This window comes from Cupressus sempervirens, chromosome 1 (genome assembly GCF_028749045.1).
Source record: "Cupressus sempervirens isolate cs-2001-9-10 chromosome 1, ASM2874904v1, whole genome shotgun sequence".
Taxonomy (NCBI): Eukaryota; Viridiplantae; Streptophyta; class Pinopsida; order Cupressales; family Cupressaceae; genus Cupressus; species Cupressus sempervirens.
Genome location: NC_143118.1, coordinates 319,623,182 through 319,633,471, shown reverse-complemented (window position 1 = coordinate 319,633,471; position 10,290 = coordinate 319,623,182). Strand labels below are relative to the sequence as shown.

Below are 10,290 nucleotides of genomic sequence, written 5' to 3'. Positions count from 1 at the left end.
CGGTAAAGAGAAGAGAAATAATTCTCAAGTGATAGACACAGTGGAAGATGGGCTACCAAATAATTACAGCCCCACAAGGACACCTATGACGTGGTATCCAGACATCTTTGTGAACGATTTGGTAGCTATGAAAGAAAGGGTGTGGGCACTTGAAGAGAGGAGCCAGATAGAAAGTATCACAATGAAAAGAGTTACTGAGGATAACTGGAAATTGGCAGCAGAGGTCAAGTCACTTAGAGAACAAATTCAAAAATTGCAATTTAATATGGAAAAAGGAGAGTATGAATTAATATTGTTAAAGAAAGAAGTAGGAGAAAAGAGGACAGCAGCAAGTACTACGGAAGAAGGAGAGGCTACAGAAGGAGATAAAAATCCGCAAATGAAAAATATACAAGATGCCATGGCCAATATGGAAATAAAAGAGAATCAACTTAGAGAACAAATTGAAGAAGTTAGATCATGAGCTAACATAGTAAAGGGACCAGCAAACACTCCTATTGACAACATAGAAAAGCAAGTTCGAAGACAGATTAGAGAGGAAAAAGAAAGAAATGAGAAAGCAGCAAATATCATCATCAAAGGGCTATGAGACTATGGAGAACAGGAGAAAACAACAGATTTAGTTAAAGACTTCTTTAAAGACCAATTAGACTGGCATGGAACAATCATACAAGCAAAAAGAATCGGAAAATGGATTAGAGGAGGCAAAGACAGACATGTTAGAGTGACAATGAGGAATACAAGAGATAAAAACAACATTTTCAGCAAGAGGAAGTTTCTTAGAGGCACACACATATATCTCGATGATGACCTCACCGTAACTCAGCAAGAAGAAAGGAGGCAGGAATGGGAAAAAGTGAAAACAACAAGAGATAACTGCAAGTGGGCGTGGCTACAAAATGGCAAAGCCCAAATCAGCGACAAAATCACACGCAATAAATAGGAACTCGGGCCCATCCAGGAACATTTAACTATAGTTGGTTGGAATTGTAGAGGTTATCCTTGGAGAAGAGGACCTGGGTTAGGGCCGATAGCTAAACATAATGACATCATTATGCTTACCGAGACACATGAGCATGATGGATGTAGGGTTCCAAATTTTGAAGGGTATAAGAAGATATCACTGTGGAATGAGAAGATAGATAATGGTAAGGGGTATGGAGGCATTACTGTTCTAATAAAAGAAACTTGGAGCAGATTTGTAAACTTAGAGAAAGAAGATGTAAACAAGCAATATATTTGGATTAAAATAATAGAGAATCAGATTTCTACAAGGGTGGTTGTCTGTTACTTCGCACCAAAAGGCTCAAAAATTTATAAAAAGCATAGATTGGATCGAGAAGACCCATTCGCTGCACTCAAAAAAGACATAGCAGCGTTTAGCTCTCTAGGGGAAATAATGATAATAGGGGATTTCAATGCTAGAACAGCAAACAACCAAACTCTCAATCTTAAGGAGAGTTACAATGAAAGCAGCGACCCAGTTTGGCTTGAAGAAGAAGGGACACAAAAATGGGAAAGATCTTCACAGGATAGCATGGGAAAGATTAATCATTTTGGTGCTGAATTACTAGGTTTATGCTGCTTATATAAGATGGTCATATGTAATGGTTTAGAAAAGTGGCCTAAATCAGGGGGAATCACATGCAAAAGATACAATGGACAAAGTGTTGTTGACTATGTAATATGCTCGCAAGAATATGTCACAAAGATTATTAACTTTGAGATAGAGGACTGCCCCATGGAGCTAAAATCTGATCATAACCCCATCTTGATTAGGGTGGCCACTCACTTTAAAGATCAACATATTGTCCCAAAACTTTTACAAAAGAGGAAGATGATTCCAATTGGCAAAGTTTTAATGACACAAGAAAACCATGTTACCTTCCAAAACTCTCTTTTGCGGCTGTCTAGGTTTCCAGGAAACCATTCTGAGTCTGATAAACATCATTTCATGGACAAAGATAATCTTGTTCTTATTATCATTAAAGCACTGGAGGAGTGTAAAAGATCTAGGGCCACAAGAGAAGCCAAGAACACTTTTCCGACCAATCCGTGGTTTGATGAGGAATGCAAAACAACAAAAAGAAATTGGAAAAAAAACATAAATAAAGAAAGTAGAAAGAAGTATGATCAACTGATTAAAAAGAAGAAAGGAGAGTATGTAAACAAGAGAAGAATCGAGTTGATTAATCTTGGTAAAAACAACCCCAAAAAGTTTTGGAAAGAACTTCAGCAGAGAAAAACTCAGATAGAGAACAACATGACAGGAACCAAATGGCTGAAATATGCCAAGACTCTCTACGAGTGTGATCTAGGAGAACGTAGAACTATGGAAACAAAGACTACAAGGGAGTTATTCAGCGAAAAGGATATTATCCAAGGCATAAGGAGGTTAGCTGTCGGTAAAGTGCAAGATATAGATGGGCTTCAAGCTGAATACTTAAAATGGGGTGCTGAAACCCTCACACCACACATCACTAAAATTTTCAACAGTGTCAATAGAGAAGGTTTCTCTATAAAATGGACAACAAGTGTGGTGATCCCACTTCACAAAAGTGGAGATATAAATAATCCTTCTAATTACCGAACCATCATGATCAATCCACTTTTTGGCAAGTTATTTCGCAGCTTGGTAGAACAAAAAATCAGCAACTGGGTTGAAACGGAAGGCAAACGTGCAATAGGGCAAGCAGGCTTTAGACCAAAACACTCTACCATAGATCATGGCATCACTCTTAGACACTTGATTGAGAAAGTTTGGGACACTTCGGGGAACGAGGCTTTTTGTTGTTTTGTGGACTTTAAAAAAGCATTCGACACAGTGCCACGTAATAAATTATGGGATAGAATGAAAAAGTTGGAAGTTCCTAAAGAACTTAGGTCAGCGGTTTACAGATTATATGAGCACGTCAAAGCTAAAATCAGAACGACAAAAGGGCTATTAGAAAATTTTGACAGCGACATCGGAGTTAAGCAAGGATGTCCGCTATCTCCAACACTGTTCGGGCTCTATATTGACAAGTTAGAAGAGTGGATAAACAAGACCAATGGTGAGGGGGTGCCGCTAGCCCACTTTGTGATAAGATTGCTCTTATATGCAGATGATCTCATAATTCTTGATAGAATAGCTAAAGGTTTGAAAGAGCACTTGACAGCACTAGAAATTTTGTCATGAAGTAAGAATGCAAGTTAACACTAGCAAAACCAAAATTATGATCTTCTCGCTAAAGAAGAATAGGAGCATACAAGACGAGTTTCTATTTGAAAATAGACCACTTGAGATTGTGGAAGAGTACAAATACTTGGGCATCAATTTTCATAACAAACTCAATTGGGATACTTGCAGATCAAAAAGGATCCAAGGGGGCTGGAAGGCGTTATACTCTTTACAAAACAAGTGTAGGAACGCAGAATTATGGGATTGGACGACCATGAGAACTCTTTTTGGTTTGCTGGTCACTTTGGTTATTCTATACGGATGTGAAGTGTGGGGAGGTAGTATGTCTGAACATAAATGGTGGCAAGTAGAAAGAATTCAAAAACACTTCATCACATGCAATCTTAAAGTCAAGACCACAGTCCCGTATGAGATCCTTTTGGCAAAGGTGGGTTCCTTTCCATTAGAAGCCGTTGCTTTGGTTCGGATGATAAGCTACTTAAAGAAAACTCAAGGGCTGGAAACACATCGTTGGCCCAAGTTGATCATAGAGGAAAAACTTGTGAGGCAGAAAAGCACATGGATGAAGCAAAATGACAAATGGATGCGAAAATGAGATATCAACATCCAAACTTGCCCGGATAACATTATAGAAATAAAAAAGTTTGTCAATGAAAAATTTCACAATATTCTGTGGACAAGACGCATAGGGCGAAAAAAATCTTATTACATTAAATAATTTAATCCCACTTTTAGTCATGATGAAAAGGCCTATATAAGAGCACCTATTAACTGAAAAGCAAAAATGTTGATGGCACAACTTCGAACTAGTTCACATCAGTTGCGATGTGAAACTGGTCGGTGGCAAGTTCCAAAGAAAGAGTGGGCAAACAGAACATGTTTATTTTGTAATATGGGAATAGTTGAGACAGAGCAGCACTTTGTCAAAAAATGTCTGGCTTACAATGACATCAGATCTGGTTATATAAAAATAATGCAGAACAAGGACTTCAACTGTTTATTCGAGGAAGATCAAGTGAAGAGAGCAGCGGATTTGATTACCAAACTTCAGAGAAGGAGAGACAAGTTAACCAAAACTTTACAATTGACTAGTTCCGCTCCTGACTTAGGAGGGTGATTGCTTGGGTTCCATAGACTACTTTAGTCTCGTGGACGTCATCAAAATTTATCATATCATATCATATCACACCGAACCAAACTTTCCGCAGAAAATGTTAGCTATGAAAGGTGACTTCTTTGCTGATTCTGAATATATCACCAGTAATCGCCACAAGAACATAATCCATTCTTGAAGTGATGGAAGTGATTTGCATCTCTCAGAACAATTTCACGGCTTACAATCTTAGAAATGAATTTAGAAGCATCATGGCAATCCCCACAGATGCGGAGGTTTTTTGTGATTCGAATAGTGGTACCAGGTGGTGTGTTGATAAGCCCAAAAACAATTGCGAGCTTTTCACTATGGCAAAGTAGCATGTGTTCCTTTAAGTCCTCCTCAACATTATACAACACAAAGTTTGTCTTGGGTACATACCCTGCCTCCTTTATCTGCATAGTCAAGGCTTCCAATGTTGCATAAATTTCCTTTGATTGTGGGTGTGATCTATCTCCAACAAGGAATGCATGAACCCTGTTGTTTACCTCAATCAAGCTCCACCCTGGTGTTTTTCGTATGCCCCTCTCTCATTATTTCTCTCACCTTTTCTGCATCATCCCACATACAAGCTGTAGCATAGATATTTGAGAGCAATACATAGCACCCAGAATCCTCAGGCTTTAAACTCAAAAGTTTTTCTGCCACACTTTGTCCCATACTAATATTGCAGTGAAGTCTGCATGCAGAAAGCAAAGCTCCCCAGACACGATCATCAGCTTCAAATGGCATGTTTACAATAAGTTCGTGCGCTTCTTCTAGGTGTCCAGCACGGCCAAGAAGGTCAACCATACACACATAGTGCTCCATCCGAGGAGTGAGACAACAGTCTTGAATCATATAATCGAAGTATTGCCTGCCCTCATCAACCATACCTGCATGACTGCAAGCAGACAAAACACAAAGGAAGGTGACTTCATTCGTTTCAATACTTGTTTCTTGCATAGAGTAAAAGAGCGCAGTAGCATCCTTTCCATATCCATGCATTCCATATCCAGCAATTATTGTATTCCATGAAACCACATTTCTTTCACGCATTTTGTCGAACACTTTCCGAGCACTTGCTATACTTCCACTCTTAGCATACATGTCTATGATAGCAGTCATTATAACAACTTCAGTATATCCTCTTCGCATCGCATAACCATGTATCCACTTGCCCTGCTGCAGAGCTGCTGAATGGGCACACGCTTGAAGGACACTCACCAAGGTAGAACAGCTGGATGTGATGCCCACAAGCTGCAATTGGTGAAAAAGCAAGAGCGCTTCACTGGCAAACCCATTCTGTGCATACCCAGCAATCATTGCATTCCAAGAGACCACATCTTTGTTTCCCATTTTATCAAACAGATGCCGCGCTACTGCTAAAAACCCACATTTAGCATACATGTCTATAAGAGAATTCATCACGGAATTATAAAACTCAAATCCTCTCTGAATTACATGATTGTGCATAATCATACCTTGTTTCTCACTCCCCAACAGTGCGCACGCCTGCAGTGCACTAATCAAAGTGATTGAATCAGGCTTTACACAGTCAAACTGCAGCCAATTAACCACCCCCAAGGCCTCAACAGCACATCCATTCTGCACATAACCAACAATCATAGCATTCCATGAGACCGCGTCTCTCCTAGCCATTTTATCAAACACTTGGCGTGACATCTCTAAACATCCACATTTTGCATACATATCCACAAGAGAATTCCCTACAAAAACATCCATTTCTAATCCAATTTTAACTACATGATTATGGATTTCCTTACCCTTTTTCAGAGCAAATAAGCCAGCGCATGCCTTTAGCGCAAATGTGTATGTTCTACTGTTAAACTCTAAACCTGACTGCTGCATTTGACAGTACAGTCTCAGTCCCTTTTCATGTAGTCCATTCGCAGCATACCCTCTGATCATCACATTCCATAAAAATGAATCTGGTTCAAGCATTTTATCAAACAATTGACACGCATCTTCCATGCTTGCATACTTAGCATACATATTTACCAGATTGGTTCCCAGAAGAAGGTTTTGAGAGAGACCAGTCACAAAAATCTGGGCATGGACTTGCTTGAGAGTTCCGATATCTTTACAAGCCTCTAATAAAGAAAAAAAATTAACATTACAGGACTTATATTTTAGAGTATAGATGCTGCAAATTTCGGGTTTTTGTTCGGTATAAGTAACGGCATGAACACGAATGCGGTGATAAAAGGAAAGCTTCTGAAGACATTTATACCGTCTGAGCTTGTTGAACTTTGGAAGTGTCATTGAAGGAAGTTAAAGCAAGATTTTAGGGAAATCGACCGCTGCATTTCCTGAAATAATTCGAAATTTGACAAGCGATCTCCACTGGCGACAAACAGGGCGATGACAACTGTTGATACGTATCGCATAATCACCGCTTTCGAACAAACACTTGGTATATTTACACCATTGAGGAGTTCCTAGTAGTTAGAAATTAAATTTTTGTGCATTTTTGGAGTAGATTTTTTATAAATTTATGTTTGAGGAGTACCAAGTAGTTCACAAGAATAATTTTTTCGTGAATGCAACTCATTATATATAAGACTACGTAATTGAAGCATGATAATAATATTATAGATTAAGTTTTTTCATCATTAAATATAAGCTTTTTTTTAAATAGAAAGAGAATAGAATGTGTCTATGAAGTAAAAGGAAGAAAGCATAATTGAATGGCTATTCTAGTGATTTAAATCTTTATATTATTGATCTTATATTATTTAAGGAAGAAGATTAGTAATGGTGCCCTTTTTATTATTTTTTAAAATTACATAGGATAACTATTTAGCAATAGGAAAATAAATTAATTGAGACATTATTCATGATGTGTAAATTGTTGGTTTATCTAATGTGTTAAAAAATTGTGCATGATTTGGGTGGTTGACCAATCATGACATAAATCTGACTGTCCAGGTTTTGTGAAATGATGATGGTATTGGGGCTTTATGTCATGTGGTGAGTGATGAATTTGTCACCCTCTACATCTACTTCTTACATTTATTGCTCATTGCCTCCTCATTCCTTTCAAGCTAGCCACATTAACAATGTATGTTCCCCTTCCCTTTTATTGGACTTTTTTTGGCACACAAATTTCAAGCATTCACTCATTGAATTCTCTAGAACGTTACACATCATCCTTACTTTCATCTCATTTCTACATGCCACTTTGAAGTCTTTGTTATCTTAGACAATAAAAATTGTTCAGCTTGGCTCTTCAAAACCTTACTCAACTGCTATAAATGTTCAACTCAACTAATAGTTCCCAATTTTCCTTAGCGGTGGTTCAATGCTAACTCATCCTCACCATGGCAGGATTTCAAACAAGGTAAATACTACCATCCACTCTTTTTTTGGTTCGAGGTACTTGCATTTTACTTTTGATTTTTTTCCATTTATTGTATTGTTTAATGTTTTTACCTCTAACATGTTTTCAAGGTTTGCCTAAAAGTTCGGATGGTTTATCATTCTCTACAACCTTGATACCTCAATGTTACCCATTCAACCTTGATGAGGTTTTCAAACCTCACTAAAAGTCCAGAAGAAGGGAGAGAACTAGAGAGTGCAAAATAGATGCAAGAAGCTTAGAGAGAGAGAGAGAGAGAGAGAGAGAGAGAGAGAGAGAGAGAGATGAGGAAAGAGGGGTGAGAGATATGGAGGGATACATAGAGTGGTGGATGATGAGATATTACTAGTGGTGTGTGTGTGTGTGTGTGTGTGTGTGTGTGTGAGAGAGAGAGAGAGAGAGAGATCATGTATTAAGAAGAGATATACTTATAGAGAGATACATGTGGAATTTCACATGGATAAGGAGAGAGATGGAGACAGAGATAGATGTGGATAGAAAACACTGATTAATTAGGGTAGATAGAGAAAGAGATGGAGTAAAAAATAGATATTTGTAGATAATGAGATATAGATAGACTTGAAAATAGATATAAATAGAGAAATAGGAACCAACCTTCACAATTTGTAAAACTCCAAGAGTCACTTCCTTCTTATCATTGAAGTCAACAGGACACATTTCCATAGAGTTGGCTTGGATATTACCCTTGTAATGGAGTAAGGAATTAGTCTCCTCAGAGTCTTAGGATGAGATGTACATTGCATGATCCACTGAGCTCTCATAGTCCACTAAGATTGAGACCTTACACTTCCCAAATAGCATCTCTTCCACTCTTGCCAGTCTCAGTAGGGGTCCCTTTGACAATCTTAGCCCTTGTATGCTCTTTACTTCTCACCATTGGAGGAGAATACAAACATATATCAATGGATTTACCTGTTCTATCCTCTACATGAATCTTCCTATAAATGACCTTCTTCTTCTTTTCAATAGCAAGGAGCCTTCATTCTCTCCCTAATCCTCTTCAACCTCCATCGCATGTTCTTTCAAAATCTTCTTAGCTTTGAGGATGCTAGTCATTGACTTCTTAAGAGAAACCCCAAAATTTTTAGCAAGAGGAGGGGGCATTCTCCTCCTCAGTTTTCAAACCATCCCCATCCTTCGTAGAAACATACTCCCCAAAATCACTAGTATAGATTTTGGGGGAGTTCCAAAAACCCTAGCACAAAAGTGCTACAAATTTAGTAGAATTAAACCTTGGTGAAGCACCAAGATTTCAGGATTTTCCCTATGGTGTTCTATTGTATAACTAAGGGCAAAGAGAAGATTAAAAGAAAAAATAAATAATATCCCTATGTCTAAAATTATTCAACACCATAAAGTTGTAACCATGAACCCTAGTGAATCTACCACCTAGGGTGAAATATTTCATGATAGGTTTCAAAAATTCCCTCCAATTAGGTTTTATTTTTTCAAGATCATGGTATTTATTATTACCTTTAACTATTAATTCCTTCTCTTCTTCTATCTTGATTGATTTAATCATGGCTTTATCACAAACTTTCCTATCCTTGAAAAATTGCATTCCCTTCATAGAAAGAGAGATCATCTCAACAATGAAGTCTTCATCAATCACAACATCCTTACTAAAAAAATTCATCTTGTCATCCAAACACTCCTACCTAGTTAATTTACTCCTACCTAGGGAGACACATTATGTCATCATTTAATTTACTCTCCCACTTCCATATTTTCTTTTTTTCTAATTTGGACGTTATGGTTAACAAATCCATCTACCACCTTGTTAGTCTCAGGATAAGAATGGGCAATATAACACTTATCAAAAGTTTTGATTATAGCAATTAAATCCTAAACAATATGATCAATAGTCCTTTCACTTTGTGTTCCCCTCGAAGGCACTTGATTATATTGTTGGAATCGATGTCAATCTACACCTTCTTGTAATTTAGGCTTCTTACCAGCATAAGTGTTTGAAAAGTGTCCATGGCCTCTACAAGTGATTATATTAAACTCCCAATAGAAGCATCATCGCAATGATACAAATGTCATTCTCATCTATCATCATTGTCTTCCACCCATCCAGGCTAGGTTCCCTTTAGCCATCCCATATTTAATTAATTAATGTTACCCTTTATGTAAATTTATATAATTAAATAAAATGTATTCCTATTAATTGATTGATGACAAATAATAACCCATTTTATTAAATAATTACCTCCTTTCCTCTATTAAATCAAATAAATTAAACATTTTATCTTGTGTAATTCATTTATTTATGCTTTTCCTTTTTTCTCTAAACATGAATTAATTTAAATAATTCATTCATTTTTCTCATATATGTCCCCTAACCAAACCTTCCAACTTAATACACTAACTAACCATTACTCCCAACCAACCCCATCCCCTTGACCTCCATCTAACCCCCAACCTACTAACTAGCACAAGGTTCAAACTAACCTTATCCCTTTAACCTCCCATCAAATCAAGCTTATCATAATCTCTCACATATGTGTGTGCATTTCTATTTTAATTAAATAGGAAAGGAACCTCATTTTTTATGACATACTTTCAAATTGG

General features: G+C 37.4%; 1 pseudogene; it reads right to left on the bottom strand.

The window, feature by feature from the left end:
• Positions 1–4,192: 4,192 nt before the first annotated feature.
• LOC149577431 (pentatricopeptide repeat-containing protein At1g11290, chloroplastic pseudogene) lies at positions 4,193–6,669 on the bottom strand (annotated as a pseudogene).
• Between the last annotated feature and the right edge of the window lie 3,621 nt (positions 6,670–10,290).